The sequence below is a fragment of the Brachionichthys hirsutus genome, chromosome 2 (genome assembly GCF_040956055.1).
Source record: "Brachionichthys hirsutus isolate HB-005 chromosome 2, CSIRO-AGI_Bhir_v1, whole genome shotgun sequence".
Taxonomy (NCBI): Eukaryota; Metazoa; Chordata; class Actinopteri; order Lophiiformes; family Brachionichthyidae; genus Brachionichthys; species Brachionichthys hirsutus.
The window spans coordinates 11,289,418-11,303,809 of record NC_090898.1 but is presented as its reverse complement, the minus strand read 5'-3'; positions in this window follow the sequence as shown (position 1 = coordinate 11,303,809).

The window sequence follows — 14,392 nt, the reverse complement described above, 5'->3', positions numbered from 1 at the left end:
CCCCGGTTGTGTTCACTGGTGGTTCAGAATCGCACCCCTCATACGCTTTCTACTCTGAATATTTCAGGGGGCTGACAAAACACAGGCAGAAGCAGCCCGCTGATGACCTCCTTCTCATCGCCTCGTTTTTGTCTCACTCTCTCTCTCTCTTATATTGCCGCCCCACCCTCCACCCAAGGCACATTCTCCCAGGCTTCCCCGCTGTTTCTCTCACTGTCTTCATCTTCGTTGTCTCTTCATGCTCTTCTCTCTCTCTCTCGCCTCCCCCACTGTTTATCTCACCCTCTTTTCCTTGCTCCTCCTCCCCTTTTCTCTGTCACATCCCGGAATCTTGCATCTTCTCCCACCTGCCTGCCCCTTTCATCCCACTCATTTGCTCCTGTGTCTCATCCCCCCGATCTTACCCATCCCTTTCATTCACTCTCTCCTTCTCTCCATGGTGTTATGCTCTGCCTGCCTGCCTGCCTGCCTGTCGATCTGTTCCGTAAAGGGCTGTCTGAGGCCTCTGCTCTGCTAATTCATTCGCTGTGCATCGCCTCAGATATCTGCAGGGTCAGGCAGACAGACAGAGAGAGCGGGAGAAAGAGGAGAAGAGGAGGAGATCATGCGGGAGAGGGACCAAGAAAAGAGGACATGGAAGGAAAAAACAGATACAGTTTTATCTACAAGAAACAGAAAGCCAGCACCAGATCCTGTGGTGGTATATTCCACAGTCTCTCGCTTTCTCACACATGATATGTAGCATAGCGTTCCACAACCTCTTTCTGCTCACCGTTTGCCTCCTCACTTGGCTCAAATCAGCTCTTTCTATAATCTAATAACTTGAACCACGTTGCTGCCATTGTCTCTACGTATGAAGGCATGTGTTGCGTGTGTTGTGCCTTCAGGGCACGTGCAGAGCAGTGAATGGCAGCATTGACAACTGCCAAAAATCTCAATTGTATTTAGTAAATAGGTTCCTAATACTGAACATGTTTGTACCTCAAACTGAATATGTGATGTTACAGAGGCTCTGCTTCAGGAGCTCAGGTATAAATTACACACCTAAAATTCTACATGACAGAATTTTAGGTGTGATGATAATGATGAATATATTTATAGAATGTTAGAGTACAAGTACAGTGAAACATCCTGTCTAACAAGAGCATTTCAAAAAAGCCCTTGCGGTCTTTCCGTTGAAAGTCCTTAGTACATAAATCATCGACATTTAACAATACCAATAAATTAAAAAAAATAATTACTCCACAGAAGGGCGGCTCGGTGGCGCAGTGGTAAGCACTGTTGCCTCACAGCAAGATGGTCGTGGGTTCGTCCCCGGCTTGTGGCCATTCTGTGAGGAGTTTGCATGTTCTCACCGTGTCTGCGTGGGTTCTCTCCGGGTTCTCCGGCTTCCTCCCACCTCCAAAGACATGCGGCCTAGGCTGATTGGTGACACTAAATTGCCCGTAGGTGTGAGTGTGAGTGTGAGTGTGTGTGTGGCTGATTGTCTGTCTCTGTGTTGCCCTGCGATGAACTGGCGGCTTGTCCAGGGTGTCCCCTGCCTCTCGCCCATTGACTGCTGGGATTGGCTCCAGCTTGGCCCGTGACCCGATGGCGGAATAAGCGGTTAGAAAATGAAAAATGAAATTACTCCACAGATGCAAAATAACATAAATCAAAATTAAAAAGACACATAATATGTGTCTAGATTGTTTGCGCCACACACCATTAGCTTGTTTCTCAATTTTTTCATCCAGGAGTCGTGAGGTGTGACTGATTTAGATTGAAGTGATGAGAATTATGGTCAAAATGCTGCTAAAATTGAGGAAGTGAACCAGAAAGATAATGCTCAGTTTGCTAAGCATTATGTCGCTAGCATTAGCCTAACAAAAGAGCAACAGTTATGTTAATATCTTCACATTAAATTTCATTTTCCGTACTCACACTATATCTAAGTACAGCAAAGCAATGGCATTTGTGATTAGATCTATTTATTGCTTTCATTTTATAGCTTGTGTTGCTACAGTAGCTTCCTGTTTAGGCTTATTATGATAAGACGGCACTAAAGATGTTTCCTGGAATCATGAAGGCACAATTTGATTTGGTACCTCTTAGTTTTGCTACTATAAAGGGACAGATAAACATACTTTCCTGAAAGTGATTTTGGGAACATTTTATATTTCCATCCCTCCGCAGGTCAAAATAAAGACTGTAATTTGTAAGAAGGAAAAAGAAGAGTTGAAAGCTACAGATTGTTATATTTACCACTGTTTTAAAGAATCACAAGTTTTGCTTTGGGCTTTTGTGCCGCCGTTGATTGGAGGAAAAGCAAAAGTGTAAATGTAAATGACACGGCGGTGGATGGCGTCCTTCTGTCAGCGGGACACAAGCTCAGTAATTCTATTTCCTGCTTAACTAACACAAGAAGCTCTCCGACGAGTCAAATGAATGTTACGGCAACATTTTGATCTTTTTTAAGAACAAAAAGAATGTGATGAACCATTTTTGGCACACTCCTCCTGGCTGTCTTGCAAGGTGTTCTATTTTCTGTGCATTATCCTCCTAGTGAGTCAAAAATAGAAACTGATATGTCAGAAAGAGAGTGACAAAAAGCCAGCGGCAAACCTAACACACGCACATGCACACACGCACATGCACTCACGCACACATCTCAACTTGCTCTCTACAGCATTTCTTCTTCTCATCTCCCATGCCATTCAAATGTTGTATCTATCTCTTTTCTTTTCTTCCACGACTCGGCTCTCTGCAGGTTTTCCTGAGTAGACGGTCTGCGTGGCAGAGTTTGTGCCCAAGTGGAAGTGAGGGACCAGGCGAGAGGGAGTGGGTGTCATGGCTGACAATGAGGAGACGAATTTTGAGGACACTACCTACCAAAACTTGCTCCTCCTGGGAGCCATCGCTGCAGCTTCTGCCTTTGTGGTCACCATCCTTATTGTCCTCGTGTGCGTTGGCTGTCAAAGGTAAGAAGGTGGCCAAAAACAGAAGGGCACTGACAAAAAAAAACAGAACAGTTTTATCATCTTCATCACCTGCCTTCCTTGCCCTCCCAGGTATCTCTCATGCCTGAATCCACGTCTTTTATGTCTACGTACTCTTCCCTCATCCTTCCTCTCTTATCACTCGCTCGCTGAGAAGAGTGGTGCTAATGAATGTTAATGGCTGCAGGTGTCGGATCAGATGGAATTATGTTTACAGGACACTGAGGAGACAGGCCAGGGTCAAAGCAGCCTCACTTAATCCTCCTTAAACAATTCCTCTGCAGACAAAAGCAATGGAGCGCCCTGCAGTTTAAGCGAGGAAGACTCCGAGGCAGGCAGGAGCAGTTGAGCAGCTTCTGTGTGTGGGGTTTTATTTTTTATTTTTTAGAATCTTTGGAGACCAATCAGAGGCTGCACTGTGGCTTTGTTGCCATGGGATACACAGATGAGGGTGTAGAGAAATGTCAAACCAGTTCATGTCGTGGAAGTTAAAAGAATGAAATGCCGCATGCTCACGCAACGGGATGTCAGTGATGTTGTGGGTGCAGTTGCTCCGTAGTTCAACAGTACTATTTCAAGTACGGTACGATATAAATACCACACATCCTAGAAAGCGCAGTATCTGAAGAAATTGCGAAATTGACTTTTTTGCACCAATTGAAAGTGCCCCATCCGATTCTCTCTGACTGGTGTTTTTTTTCTGTTCAATTCACAGAAGGTTTTTCTTTATGTTTCTGTGACTTATAATGTAGATACTGAATAAGAATCTTTGAATGAGACGATCTTGCAGCAGTAACTTAATTCCAATGTCAGTGAAACATTGTTCTGTTATATTTCAGGCAACTTCAGAGATTATTTATCGCTGCCTTGTGTTTTGCACCGCAGCAGTGAGATCTTACATTATACGAGAGGCAGACGCTCAACCTCCAACGTGAGAAGAGAAGGATGGGAGTTAAAGAGTTCTCCCATTCCCGCCTGTACCCAGGAGATTTTGTCTCCTAACTTCCACGCTCTTTCTCCTTGCCAACAGTTTCCTATAGTTACATCCACCTCCAGGGATCCACGTAATGCTAAAAAGCCATTTGTTGCACAAGACCAATACCAGAGCAGAATTAAAATGGCAAATGGAATTACTGTGAGCTTGTTAAGTCTTGTCGTGCAAAGAAAAATTTATTCTGTGAAGGACATTTTTCTGCTTTTGCAAGAAAAAAAAACACAGCGTTACGCTCCACTCACTGTCTGACTGGGCTTGTTATTAGCCAAGGACTTTCATGCCCTGCATAGTCTCTATCTGCTTTGAGTTTGTCTATGCCGTCTCTCTCTCCCTCTCTGTCCACCGGCTCCCGTTGACCTTCCTCACTTTGATGGCGTGTCAGAAAAAGCAAGAGCAAGCACCCCCCAGCAGGAGAGAAAGGAACATCTGTAAATATGGTGAGATGTGATTTCCACCTTCTTCCGCTCTTTTCTGTTTATCCCTTCTTCCTGATTTGCTGGTTGTGCATTCAGATGCACATTTGCTTGCCTGATTTGCGCCTGCATTAACCAGTCTACACATTTGTGACAGCAGGGCGCCCTTCGCCATCCAAAACTGAATTCCATGAGCAAATCGGACACCAGGCTGCATGAGATCAATCGCTTTCCCTGCAATGGAAACTGTAAGTGATGAGTGACAGATGCAATATAATATATTCAACCTGAGCTGTTGAACACCTTTACTTTATTTTCCTCCGTCTACTCATCTTCCTCCTCCTCCTCTTTGTGCAGCTGTTAGTAAAAGTCGCCCAGCCAGTATGGATCTCCTGCTGCTCCACAGTCGACGCTCCGAGACGGACTTGAGCCCCTCCCATGGGCGCCAGCTTCCCCAGATCCCCACCAGTCCCCAGGGTTCTAGCCAGGGTGGAGAAGGTGAAACGGGGGGAGATGGTGGAGGAGGAGGGGAGTCTAGAGAACACACCTATACAGAAGTCGGCCTACGAAACAACTCAACCCCCACCCACTGCCTGGATGATGGGCTGTATGAAAGTGTGGGTGTGCGGGAAGGTGACGGCATCTCCAAGGTGCCCTCCGCTCCACCACCCCCATCAACCAATACTCCAGCTACAGTCAGAGCTAGCCAAAGCCCCCCAACTCCGGCCAACGGAGCTCGCACCGGGAACAGCCACGGGAATGTAAGCACAAATATGCCCAACGGTGATAAAGTGGCCATCTCTGTCACCATACAGTGAGAATGTTCTGGGTTCACATCCCTACCTGGAATCGTTCTGTAGGTTGCATGTTATGCCTCCAGGGCTTCCCTTTGGGCGTTCCAGCAGTTCAAAAACATGCAGTTCTGCATTGGTGGGAATGGCTGCTTGTCTCCCCCTGGGTGTGCCCCAATGGACAGACGGTCATCACAAAAACCACAGTTTCTTTGTCTTCTTTTCTCAAAGGGTGGTAGAGGGAACGGCTCCATTAACGGGACGATGACAGCAAAAGGCGTTAGTGGGGTTAACAGGTCCCCACTATCATCTGTCAACTCCCTGACCATCCAAGAGCCAACTGCAGCTGAATATGCTTCCATACGGAAGTTCAGGAAGGTGAAATATGTTGGCTTAATGTGAAAGTTTTGTTCTTCTTTGTTCATTCAGGCATTCTGTGTGACATGTTTCATTTATATGTAAGGGGAAAACCAGAGGGCAGCCCATACAGGCAAACTCAGGAGATAGCCAAGTCCAGATCACAGTGCCTTGTCCGTGTTTGGTTCACTGGTTGAAATAATATAACAAAACAATCCAACTGTGTGGCCGGAGACCAAATCTGAGAGCAGGCAAAAAACACTCAGAGAGCGCAGACCTCCGCCAAGCAGCTCATTCCCCTTTTAATTAGATTTACACCGTCCGCATGGTGATCTGGATCATCACCAAAAGATTCTAAATTGTTCTTAGTATCTTTATACACCAACCATGAAAAGTACAAGTGAATTGATGTGTATTTGTAACTGATTTTTGAATCCATAAATGGGGCTCTTAATGTTAAAATGTAATATTTTTTCCTGATCAGATCCTGAAGACATTTTGCATGATAGCTCATATCAGACCCTTTTATTACTGTCATTTTTTACTGTAAAATACAGATGTGTTTGTATCCAGATGCGTATCTGGGTCGCTCTTAAAGTATAATGGGATCTAAGTTAGATCAAGACCCTTCTTCAGATTTTTTTTCATCCATCCAGGAGTGCTTCCGTTAACCTGCTAACAGACAGACAGACAGACAGAAGCGGTCAAAAGCAGAACCTCCTTAGCGGAGGTAATAATTTGAACACCATCAGAGGAAGTACATTTTCTTAACTGCAAACCAAATCTTCAGGCTCCTCAAATAAACTTGTCTAGCTCTGAAAAATGAGGACAAAATAGTCATCAAAATGGCATCATAACCTGCAGCAGATCATATTTCTGTTACGTGCAACATTCGGAATGGGAAGAAAAACTCTTAATAAGTCTAAAATACTTGTCTGACATGCACGAGAAACCCAATCTAAAGACTTGACTATGTGGACTTTCTACCTGATGTTTTTGACTTTAAGTGATGTTTTCACTGATGACTCAACACTTCAAGGTTGACAAGACAAACAGGAAGGAGAACAACGGGGCCGACTCCCAGTCAGACAGCCAATCGAGTGTCAGCGATTCACCCTCCGCGGTTCCTCCTCCTCTTCCTCGCAGTCAGGAGTTGCCACGCAAACCACTGGAACCATTTCACCTGCACTCTTTCCCAAAGGTACAGGAATCAGTCTCTCAATCAACTTTCCCAACATGCACTCACCCAAGTTGCAAGTCTCCCTGTTCACCATTAGAGGATGCTGTCTACACACTAACGTCTCTTTCCAGTCGCACAGATTTGGTGTTGATTGGGATTTGCATGCCTCATTTTTCATCACGTAATTATCATGGTGTTATTTCTTATGACAGCATAGAAAAACATTCAAGCATCAATCCATCAAGTTTTAAGATGTTTTCGTCTTTTTAAATGTTTTCATTTCATAATAATAGAGTCATGTGTGCCAGCTGGAATGGGTTTAGAAAACCAGTCGAGGCCACACAATTAAAGCCGTTCTGAGAGGGGAAAAAGAGGGACAATGATCGGATGGTGAACGGCCTTTCCCGGCATGGGAATCCGTCTGTGTATGCTAGTGTGTTAGAGTGATTTAAGGGGATTGATGATCGTGTTTAAATGGAGTTGTTGATCTGCACATTTAATCTGTGCTCACTAAATCCTTGATAGTGTTTGGGCATGTCCATGTTCGAGCATGTTTTTCTTCCTTCCCTTTTGCTTAATGCTCTATGCTGTGCAGCGCTGTATTACAGTGGCCAAAGTAAAGAGTGGAAGGATGGATTATGTAAGAACATGGCAGGATGCCTGGGTGTGTGTGTGTGTGTGTGTCTTTTCCCATTGAATCTATCAGCGATTCTATCTAAAAATGACTAACAGGCAGCTGGCAGCTGGTGTGGGGGTAAATAATTTTAACATGTTGAAGCTGATTAACTTATCCCGGTTTCTGTTACCAGCTTTTTCTGCAGGCAGGCAGCATATAAAAGCTTAATTATCTCTGATCACACACACACACACCACTCTGTTCTTTTTAATATGTTTCTAATTATTTATGATCACACACAGTAATGACATTTTCCCAAAAGCAGTTGCTTGTTTGACTTCTCTTACAGTTTGAAGTTAAAAGTTGAATTAGGTGGCCACAGTTTCCTTTGTTTCCCCCCATAATCTGTTCTTATATAGTTACTACAAACAGAAGAATGATCTCTACTGGTGGAGCTGCACTTGTCAGTGGAAGATTTGAATTTCAGTCATCAAGATGTCTTCAATAAACGCACAAAAATGTTGTTCAAACAGCTCAGCGACAACTGATGAGCTCTTGCATGGAACAAAAGAACTTGTATAATGCAACAAACTCACAGATGTTTCTAATGCCTGTTTCCTTTGTGAATGTCTCGTATAATTAATAAGTTTCAAAGCACGAAATGGAGCAAAATGCCAGATTCATCTATTAGAAAAATGTTTTATATGTGGTAATTGTTTGTTGAATAATCCGGACTATAACTGATCAAATTAGATCAAATCAGTCCACATTAATCCAACCTTCCATCTACCTCCTTTTCTATCACACACATGCACAATTCACCCACGCTGTACACACCATGGTCACTGTTTGCCGATTGAGCAAACATAGCAAATGAGACCTTCCGCAACTCAGAGGTAGAAAAAAAGAAGAAGATATACATACAGTAGTGGTGAATCAGTATTCAGATCATTTACTTAAGTAAACATAGTGATACCACAGTGTGAAAATACTTAAACGTAAAGTCTTGTATTGAAAAACATGCTTAAGCATGACTGGCAAAATGTACTTAAAATAAGTTTTAAAAACAACAACAAAACGTACAAGTAAAAATAAGAATAAAAGTATGCAACTTTGGAAAGCACATGATGAATTACAAACAGATTAAGAAATTATTATCATGACTTTGACAACACATGTAGAACATTATGGAGATGTTCTGCAAACAGGCAGCACACCAGCAAATGAGTTGTACAGACACACAAAGCAGCACAATACAGAAAACAGCTGCAAAAAATGCAAAAACACAAGTGCTTCCAGAAGACGCTGAACACTGCCTGTCGTTTCTATGGTTTGTGCATCGTGTGGTGAAGTTGTTGGAGTCAGCTCGGTGAGAGCTCACTGCTCGACTCTCAGACTGCTACATGCTTCCACTCCACCCAGTTCTGCAGTTCTGCCTGTATTTGCTTTTTTGTGCACATTTGCACTCTATTTGTCGATTTGATTGTGTTGTGTGTGTTTAATAGTGTTTCCTGTCCTGAATGTGTGTTTTGATAATTGTTACCTGCAGTTAAATTGGTCTCTGTCAGTGTTTAAATACTCTTTCTAAGGTTTTTTCTTTATCACTGAAGCATTAATCTGCCTTTTTATACTCCTGACCATGAGATAACAAAGGATATAGTAATCACCATGTCCGTATGTCCATCTGTCTGCCCTCCATCTGGGTTTTCCAGCCCACAACTTGCAACGAAGCATTTTAGAATTTGTGAAAAATGGGGGAGTATTAAAAAAAACTATAATCTGAAAAGCAACTAGTAAATAAAGCTGTCATGAAATCAGGTGGCTTAAAAAAGAGTAATATAAAAATACTACAATTTAAAGTGAAATATGAATGTAAAACACTGCAGTTTTAAATACTAAAGTAAAATGATAAGATTAAGTACACGTACTTTGTACTAATTATAACTGGAAACAACTCAATATACTGTCCAATACTTGTGTGATCTGTTTTTTGCATGACGGCCTTATTATGATACTTTCCGAAGCCCCTCAACTGATTTTGGTTTCCAGGAGGCGATGTTCATGGGTAACGGGGAGCAGTACATCTGGAAGCCTCCGGAGGAAGATGACATCATCACCTTACATCCACCTCTGCTTCGTGGAGAGAACCTACAGGGGCACCCATCACCTCCGAGTGCAAAGGAGGTAGGGGATGAACGTGTGTCGTGGTACTGGTTGGGAGGAGGGACAAATCTACGGAGGTCTGGACTTTACAGGCATGGATAGACAGATAGCTCATTAATTGCTGCCTGCTGTGTCAGTCAAGAGGATGTGCTGTTTGATATTACACTCTGAGACCGCGCTGTCACATGAGGGTTTCGTCTACAGCCACAGAGTCCCTCCCACAACCCCCTTCCTGTCCTCTGACCCACATCTCCCACTCCCCACTCCTCAACTTACTTCCAGCGCACAGCAAACAAAATAGATCAAGACAACTATATCATAATTTAGAAATATGTATAAGTAACACACACAACCTGGCAACTCCACCCCTACTTCATCACTCTCAGGCCATAATCCGATGTTGAGCCAAAGAGTTTGGACACTGTATGTGAGTATCAAAGGGTTAAGTCTCTGCTGGTTCGGCTGATGCGTAGTTAAACTCCTCCTCTGCAAGTCAGACTAGGACAAAGAGCAGCTGGCCCGGACTGCATTCTCCCCCAGTCTTTCTTTCAATGCTCCCCCCCCCCCCCCCCCCCCACTAATCCTATTCTGCTTTCCTTTATTTGCCGTGCTCGTCATTGAACAGCTTGTTGTTGCCCTAACATGCCCATTTTCTGTGTATCTATCCTCTGCAGTTTGTCAACTGCAGCAGTAAAAAGGAGTTGAGTTTCCACTCCCATCCAAATCTCCTCCCTTTTTCTGGCACTCTTTCCTTCTTCTCCACTCCCTTCACGGCTATTAGGAGGCGCTGCCTTCCCCGACCAATCACGTTGCATGGAGCATGTCTCACCAGATGAATATCGACTGCGAAGCATACCCTTTTGGAAACGTGTGCCATATTTGCATTTAAAGTTGATCTCAGGGAGAGCCCGTCAGTCATGCATACTGTCGTTTCTCCGTGGATAATCAGCCTGTGCAGAAAATAAATATGGCTTCTCAAAGCCTCGCGCCGAGCAGAGCGCTGAAGCAGTGTCAGAGGAGACATAATAGAAAAGAGCGTGGGCAGAGGGGTGGAGAAAATAAAACATACAATGCAAAAGCTTCCTCAACAGCTGCAGCCCAGTTTTGAAATCCCCATCTTGTGACTTCCTTCCTCTGCTGCACAGAGGTGCAGATACTGTGTGCACAAATGCACAGCGCACGTTGTGTGCACACACTTGTAGCATACGCCAGGGTCTTTGTTTATCCAAAAAGGTCACACAAGAGCTTGGTGGGGGCAGGGTTGTTTGAGGACTAACAGAGACAGGGAGGGAGAGGATTTCTCGTCAGTAAAGCAGCGGAGTTCTTTTTCTCCAATTCCTCGAAGCTATATAATTTGCAAAAAACACACCTTGCCCATTGTCTTTGTGCTCTCAGATTTCCGTTTTTTGGCAGCAGATTAAAACCACGGTGAATTGTTGTGTGCGGTGTGTGCATGGAGGAGTTTGCATAGCGCTGTGTTTTATCAGGGCCACTAGAGCTGAACTGCTGGTTAGGGTGTGAACGCAGAAAGTAAACATTATCACGTCCCATAGTCCTCTGCGCTTTTGCTTCCTTTGTGGAATCTTGACACAGAAACGCCAAAGGTCACAGCACCGGTTTATCCGAATTCCACACGAGACCTCTCGCTCGTGAGTCCACGAAAAATAGATCCCGTAGAGTCTGTGGCGCAAGCACATGCAGTTATATTCACAAAATCATGTACACACATACCTCATTCAAACAAAATGAGGTAAAGTCCATTATTGAACACCACTTAGCAGTTGTCTGGGGGGGGGGGGGGGGGGGCTGGATGGCGTCCAGATTTTTCACTCCATGCCCCACTGTTAGGTTGCCAAAGCAGATATGGTGAAATCTAAGCAGGTCCATCCACTGCAAAGCGAACCGTCTCGCTGCCAAGACCTCGACAGACTGATAACTCAGTTTACTCTCTCTCTCTCTCTTATCCTTCCCCATAGAAATAGGTCAGGTTACAGCACCGAGCGCGCTCTGTCAATACATGTGCAAACTACTGTGCCTACACTCACACTCTATGCACACACAGTCCTTTGCATACAAAGAATTCATAGCATTATATGTTTCCCCACATATTTCACCTTCATATCTAGCAGCCATGCAGATGGAAATAAATATAGGGAGACTGTATGTAGGCTACTGATAGCTAAAACTTGAGTCTTAACATGATACTGTTCATTTCAAGCACAGGATGTTTAGCCTACAACAGCAAATTGCCTTTATAGTGAATAAACCCGAATAAGATCACGTTCTATTCCACCGATTTGTAATCTGCTTCTCCTCCTCTGTGTGCTTTCAGATTGCAGAGACCTACTCTATTGTGTGCAAAAGCCAGAAGAAGAAGCCTTTTGAAAACAACGGCTCAAAAACCCTCCCGCGCTCTTTTGGCGGAGATAGAAATGTAGCCTCCCGAAACCGAGGAGTCCAGGGCCCGGCACGTTCCCAGGAGGAACCCTGCTACGAGCCAGTAGGAGACAGGTCCTGGTCCACGTGTGCAGTGGCCGAGCCTGACCACGCACACGCTGCTATCGACGTGCCCCGGAAACGTGAGCAGGCGGGAACCAATAGCAGCACGGCTGGGGGTAGTGCCACTCTGAAGAGGAAGAAGCAGCTGCCGCAGCAGCAAGCAGCTCCGGCTGTACCTCAGGGTTCAGGTAACACCACCCTGCCTGTTAGAGGCTTACCTGGTGGGGGGAACCTCCATGAGACCGTTAGTGATGGGAAACAAGGGGCCAGCAGCGCCAGCACCACCACCATCTTTACCTTCAATGACGGGATGGAGATGTACGTCACCGGCCTGTAGCTGGCTCAGGGCCCAGGACCTAATGGCGTGGGCTCATGAAAGCCCCCCCCCCCATTGACTTGCTGTAAATGCAAGACCCTCTATGGATGAACAACATGAGGATCCTTTTTGTGTTATAACATCAGGTACAAACAGGGTCTTAATCAGGGTTCAGACTTGGTCTGTACTACAGAACCAGCCTAAGCCTCGTCCAGCCCAATGTGGACCAAATACATTTTAACAACAACAACAACAACAACAACAAAAAGAAAACACTGCTCATCCTACTGTGTCACCGACCGTACACACCTGTTTGTGCATCATTTTCCATCATATTTTTATTTTTATATGAATACTGCACTATTCAGAGTGAAGTGTAACTCACAACTTTTAAGATATACAAACAAACAAAGAAAATGAATGTGCATGCTTTGTTGAAACAAACTCATGAAATAATCAGTCTCAAGGAAACTGGGCATATAAATAGTAAGATGCTCCCCATTAGCTATTGTCACATGCCTCCTCTTTGAGGGACTTATGTAATGTAAGCTGATGGACGTCACAGAGATTTGCGGTACTGAGCTCACCTTAGGCAAACATTTGGAACAAGTAGTCTGCGCCTGTCTGGAGGACAGTAAGTAGAATATGACTATAACAAACAAGATAAACATCCGATTTTTATGACCACAGTCATTTGTACTGGAAGCTTTGGGAAAAGGACACGCTGCGCTGGATGATTCTGAGCAAAGTTGCTACCCTAAAGCTCACCGGACTTAGTCTGGAGATTGGAATAGCAACAGAGGGCATACAAATTGTAAATCAGCTCCACATAAAATGTGCTTTTAAGCATATAATGAGAGATTTCCCCCTCACCTCTACATGGTCCCTAACCTCAGCACCTTGCTCTGACCCATGAAACTTTGGGGAACATTGTAGAAGCATTGAAGAGATGATGAAGAAGAAAATAATAATTAGAGGGTTAATAAATGGATAAACCAAGAGTTGAATAGAGATGCACACTGTCCACAGGCTGAGAGGTGAATAGATGCATTATTGTGAGACAACCATGAAACTTGAACATAGGTTTTTGGAAAGTATAAAAACACAGGATTGCTACTGTGTCTGAAGCTATGTAATAATAAATGTACTTTATATTTTAATGTGCTGTTCATTTTTCTTACCTACAGAAATGATCATTGGTTGAATAGCTCATGCCACTGCCAACCTTTTCCTGCTTGATCAAACATTTGCATGCTTTGATATATGAAGATGAATACAAATATTGTGGTACTCTTGTTTGTTAATCTTTTCTGTTGTATTTTTTGTTCGTGTGATGCAAAGCAACAGTCATTTATTCCAAAGTAACAACTTGAAAGAGGAGGGAGAATATATATATATATATATATATATATATAAATATATATAAAAAAGAGAAGTTGCTTGGAGGAGGAAGCACTGAAGAAGACAAAATGTTGTCAATCCTCTGCTCTGGGGGAGAAAGAGAGATAGGGGTGAGGTGGAACACGTATTATGATGCAGACCACCGCATGTCTTTTTGATAGGTGTTTCTGCATGTGTGTGTGCACACACACACACACAGAAACACTGCAGCATTGGGTCATGTGCATTTGGGGGAGGTTGAAGCACACTTTTCGTCTACATGGATATGCTCCTCCCTCAGACCTGCTCATCCATTAATAACAGACAGAAACTGCTCTTCATCACAGCGCTGGGGAAGGGCATTCAATGAGGGACTTAGGGAGTGGTATGAGGGAGGGAGGGGGTGGCAAAGGTCCTGGGTCAAGCCAACCCCAGTCTGATATCAACAATGCACCAATGGCTCAACTCCTGCCTGATATGAGAAATGGCTAACAGCTGAGACGCATAGAGCAAGCTATGTTGAGGCTTCCCTTTGACAATGCTGGCTGGACAATCGTTTTTCTCTGGCTGTCACTTATGTGTCACATTTTCTTTATCCCGAGAGGCAGCACCATTCTATTTAGCTGAACACTTTTATAATAATGATCAAAACAGATGTTCGTTGCACAAACAAATACAGTATGATAATGTAAATGTGTAAAATAT